Genomic DNA, 6,000 nt, shown 5'->3' on the forward strand with positions numbered 1-6,000 from the left:
TTTCACTGATTTCTAATAAGTGACTGAATCTGTTGAAAATTATGATTATTTATGAGTTAGGCTATCTCAAACATATTCATTGAGAAAATTGACCATGATAATGGTGGCACTGCATGGTTGAAAACTGCTAAACTTTTGAGATGCCTCAAGATTGTCATTATTGACAAGAGTCATGATGGCCGATCAGGTACTATGACTTTCCGTTATCACTTCATTTGATGTCTTGAATTGACACTTATTTTTAGCTGCCTCTATCCTTTAATGGGTCACATAAGGGAGTAATGTACCCGTGTAATGCATTGAAATACTCTGTGACCCATGCATGACTTATGAAATAATCATATGCCTTACTCCTCTGCATGCCACTTTGATTTGCTGTATAGGTTTGTGTACAAAACTTGTGTGCATTTGACTCCTTGGCAGAGAAAGGGTAAAAAGACAAGATTTTCCATCAATGACCCCCGATCAATGAACTTTGCGTCCTTGAATAAATGTTGTTTTGATTGTTGATTGTTAATAAAACTGTTTGATTTTATGTGTTGCTTGATTTTGTTTGAATTTATGCAGAGATTAAATGTTTTGAAAAGAGACAAGATAAAGCTTAAGAGATTAGACCAGCAGTCAATGACCAAGAGAATCCAGTATCAATATTATGTTCATGTATATAAAGTTGTCAATGAATTAATTATGACTGAACGTATTTGCAATATTTCATAACAAAACGAAATCCTTCAACAACAACAAAAATAGATATGCAATTAGCTGTCCTCTCAATATCAATCTTCCTAGAACTGAATATCACAAGAAATCTTTCATTATCAAGGATCTAAAGTTTGGAACAATAAACTGACTGCATGCGTGTCATCTTATCACGTGCATTTTTAACTTACACACCAGAAGGCACTTTTCACACGTTTCGCAGTGAGGAAATCATAAACACCGGGAGTTGCGAGAGAATCCAACATATTCGACTTTTCCGGGGACTTTTTCCAGTCTCCAGCTGGTCTCGGACACGTTTCCGCAACGCCTCCTTAGACGCCGACACTAAATTTGTCCGTGAATTCTCCGAGACGTCTCCGTGACCTTGGGGAGACCCGTCGCGCGGCCGGAGACGTCTCCGCAACGCTAATGAAAAGATGAAGGACCTATAGGAAAGGCCGCGGTGACGTCGCGGCAACGTTTCCTTGCGTTGAGTCGCCTTATAGGTGAAAGCGCAAGCCATTTCTTGGTCTAAGTCCCGTTTTAACAGAGCTTTACAACCATGCAGAGTTACCGCGACAAGGTCTTCGCAATCTTAATTTTTTCTTTACCCTCCCCGTTAAAACGGTCCCCGCAAAATGTTTCTCGGACGATGTCGCGGTAACCTTATAGCCAAATTCTACCCTAGCTTATTTCTACCCTATAGCCATATCAGCTAGCGTAAAGTTACCCCGGCATTATACCCGGATAGCCCTTCTCTTAAAAAGCTCCTATGGCTCGCGGTAACTTCCTTTGATAAGCGAGACGCATGCGCAATAGTCCAAAGAGAATGACACAGTGGACACACGTCCATGGATTATAACTACACCCTCTCGCGCCCATGAAAGGATAGGTTGTTATGGAAACCTACCCATCACAGAAGGTTTTCGGTGTGTGTTTGGAAAAAACATTATCCCTGGCTCTCTCCTGCGGTTATATTGCCCGAGGCGAGGACACTGTTGTCCTCCGGACGTTACGTAACCGACGTTGTCGGGGTAAGGTCAGGGAGGTGAGTGGTAAGGTCTAGCTGTTAAGGGCTTTTAGAGTCGCGCGAGTTCCGACGACTGATCAGTCGCCACCAAGTCTCCTCACAAGGAGATCATTAACTCTTAATGTGCCAGACCCAAAACCCCTAACGTGCCAGACGTTTTTACCCAACGCCAGAAAGTTTGCAAACTGGATTGACAATGTAATTTAAAACTGCCATATCTTTGAAACTATTGACTGTTTTGAATTGAGTTCTACACAACAAATATCAAGAAATAATTGGTCTTTCGTGTCATGTAGTCAGTTTGCTGTAATATCTATCTGAACCTGAAATATTGCAGAAATAATCGATATCATTAAAAAATTGATATAACTTTTTGTGTAGTGTTTAAAGAAAGAGTCAGTCGTGATTTTTCTTCAATAGAACGCTCCCTTGACTCTGTGAGAAAGTTTTAGAGCTACATTTCCTCTTTCAAATGATAACAAATTTGTCTTCTAGAGTTGTATAATTCCAAAGATATTGGCAGTTCAATTTGCCTTTTCAATTTCTTTTTCTGCCTCGGTAATTCATTCCCAAATCTGAGTCCTTTAGTCCCAGATCTTGTATTTGAAACTAAAGTAAATCCCGGGTCCTGGAATAGTGTCTTTTGTCCACTTGAGAAGGAAGCACCTACTAATCCTTCTTTTCTCTATGCAGACTGCAGGCGGGCGCACTCTATTGAAATCGGCAGGCCTTTGTTTACAGGTCTACTTTCCGTCCACTGTACATGTGCATAGACAAGAACAAAAGCGTGTTCTTCCTTTGTTTATTCTAGCGTAGGGACGATTAGTGAAGTTAACCAAGACAAAAGGATGAAAGACTTAACCAACGAACGAAAGCTGACCCTCTTTGAGGGACAAAATGAAAACCGCTCCCGCAGGAGAGCACCCAAGCAGAACAATGCGAGTGGAAATGCATAGACAACACACGCAGATTCAGTAGCACACACACGCGTGGTTTATCAATGAGAATTATGATCTATACACAGCTCGCAGAGGGTGCACTCTCTGCGGATTTTCCCGACGCGAAAAAAATACATGTAGCTGAAAAAAACATGTATTTACTCAAAATTTTCCTATGTAAGTATACTCATGTTTTTAGTGGAAACGATGGCTATGCTAATCAGCTACCAGTACATATCAGTGCCAGTATTTTGGTGTAACGTATTATGGTACCACTAATGACCAATGTTTTTCTCGCTCTTCTTAGTCGCCGATCGGCGACCATGGCACGTCAGGACTAAGGTCGCCGTTCGGCGACCATGGCACGTTAATCAGTGATCGAGATCAGTGAGCTCCCATGTCACCGCCAGATGCTGTAAATATAATTCCTATTCTTGAATGTCGTCCTTTCGCTTTCCTAATCTTAAAGCAAAGTACCGGGGAAATATGTTGTTTGAAAGTTTTCGCGGTGAATGAGGACGAGAGGTTTGCGATAATACACAATGACATCGTGTTTGCAGTTTTTGAAGGACTATATTGTGCGACGAAAGAAGACCCACAAGGCCATGGAAACTGGCACTTGTAAAAACTTTCCCAGGTTCATGGTAACGCCATGTATGACTACAATATACATGGCGTTACCGCGAACCTACAATAGTTGCGTATTGGCCTATGGCACTCCTATGTAAACAAGGAAATGCCTGATCACAAGATTTAGCGTTCAGCGACACCATTGTCACCATCTGTGACATCAGAGTTACCATACAGGAGTATAGATTTCAACAGAGAGTGATCATCATGTCGGTGATGTGGGGATGCCGATGCGATTTAGGTCTTTGCAGACTGCTGGAATATCTTGCTGTTTTCATCACGTTGTGCCCTATGTATCTCCAAAGTTTGTAAAATATACGTAAAAGTTGGACTGTGCTGTTTTACGAGGGTAACGTGTAGAATTCATAGAAGTCCTTTACCCTGAAGATGTAATGAATCATTGATAAGGATAGTGTAATTAATGTTTGGATGAATAGATAACATTTCAAAGAAGAAGCAGCTCAACCAGACATACAGTGTACATGTAATAACAAAAAAAATGTAGGAAAAGCAAAGGGATGCTTATTAAAGTCTAGAATTTTGCAATGGGGGTGGGGTGGGGGAGGAGAATGAAAGAAAATTGCTGGAGTATACTAAACTCGGCTGTCCAAATCCAAATCGACAAGAAGGATCAGTGCGTGTATGAGTGATCCATCAGTGTACAACTGTGCTTTATGATTGATTTGGTTACATTTTATCTGCTTTTATCACCTCCGCCGGTATAGGTGAAACCTTCGGCCGGGTGAGGATAAATTTGTTTTCGGGTCCGTATGTCTGTCTTTCTGTCTGTCTGTTTGTGCAGGCCCTACAAGATAACTCGAGAACTGATAAATGAATTTTCACAAAATTCCGTAGGGTGTGTTCATAATGACGTAAGAAAGTAACAATTACATTGTTGATCATGAAGTCAAAGGTCAAAGTTCGTAGAGGTCGTAAAGGATCCGCCCCTGCCATGTGTACAGCTGAAGACTTGGATGGGGCTCATCTTATAGATGAGTTACTCCTCCGTTACTGAAATATTTACACTACTATGACGTATAGGGGGAAAAATTAAATATGCTAGGGATAAGGCTGGTATCCGTGATGATCTTCGGAATGTGTGTGCAGGTGGATGTCGTTTGTGTATACTTACGCTTAAACCGAAGTCACTTTATCATTGAATTTTAGTGAAAATGTATGAGTGTGCAAGTCTGACAGTGCAAGTCAACTTCTGTAAATTCAGAATGCGCACGTATTTGGTGTAAAGCTTCCGTGTGTATTAAAAGGCTACCTAGAAAAGATTTTGAGAAATCTTTATATCATTCCATTGCTAGCACTATACTCATATAGTGCACGTCGACGGCCAACTGAATGTGATCTCTTACTGTTCATTTATTCGAAAATACGTTAAATCCAAACAATATCAGATTTTCTAATCCAATTGAAATCATGATGTGTTCATTCATGTAGAAACCGAAATTAGATTCTTCCATCTGAATATGAAATAGAGGATGCCATTTAAGATAGATTACAAACTGGGAACCTCTGAAATGCTAATTATATCGCTTAAAAGTTTTTATGGTGATGTTTGTGTCTACTCCGTATGTGTCTGTTGTCTTTGAAATAATTGACGGAAGAAGACCCACAAAAAGTATCGAAACTATCACTTGTGAAAACTTTCAAGTGTGAAAACCTTAAGTACTTCAAATACACATTGTGTTACCATGAGCCTGGCACATTTCCTTGAAGTACAAGCTGCAATTTTACTTAGTGTTTATTGCCTATTAGCTTATCGCTTATCGCCTACCGCACTCTGGACTACGAAAACGAGGAAGTGTTGATGACAAGCATGACAAGATTTAGTGTTCAGCGACACCATTGCAAGGAAACTGACATCAGAGTCGAGTCAGTAAACTACCAAACATTGAGAGTAGATTTCAATAGGGAGTGATCATCATGTCGGCAATGTGGAGAGGCGGATGCGATTTTGGTCTTTGCAGACTGCTGGAATATCTTGCTGTTTTCATGACGTTATGCCCTATGCATCTCCAAGGTTTGTAAAAATACGCATAGTTTAAATTGTGCTATAAATGCAACAATGTAGAATACACAGTATTACAGTGATTTCTTATCTTTAAGACGGAATGATAAGGATGGTGTCTTTGATGTTTTGATCTCCATTACATTAATCAATAATTGATCATTAATCCGTCCTTTCGTCATGAGTTACAACTCGTTAATTCGAAAGTTTGTTGTCGATTTGATTTTTATTCATTTCAACACCGTAAAAAGGCTATCAGCTCTAAAGCTGCTTCCCAGCAAGGCCGAGGATAAGAATATAGAAAAAAAATAAAGATAGAACAGGCAAAAACGGAAAAAACTGGTTAAACATATCATACAGATGAGCACAATTATATATTTGAACAAATAATCTATACACACAAAAACATAAGTGTGCAATGGCAAAGAGAGCATTTCGATAACGACAAAATGTTTTAATCATGAGGGTGAACAAAATACGGGCAGTCAAAACAAAAACATGATACAATACGTTGTTACAAAGAAATAAATGGTTAAAAAAACTTACAATGGGCTATTGAAATTTACTTGCTAATTATTTTTTGTAAGAGTTCAAGTCGTCAATAACTCGAATATTTGTATTTTGTTGCGCTCCGTATTGATGTGGGCTGGCGCAACTTTGCCTTGTTCCAATTAACATTAAAT

Source organism: Diadema antillarum, unplaced genomic scaffold, assembly GCF_040938485.1.
Source record: "Diadema antillarum isolate AM-2024a unplaced genomic scaffold, OU_Dant_1.0 scf00000188, whole genome shotgun sequence".
NCBI lineage: Eukaryota > Metazoa > Echinodermata > Echinoidea > Diadematoida > Diadematidae > Diadema > Diadema antillarum.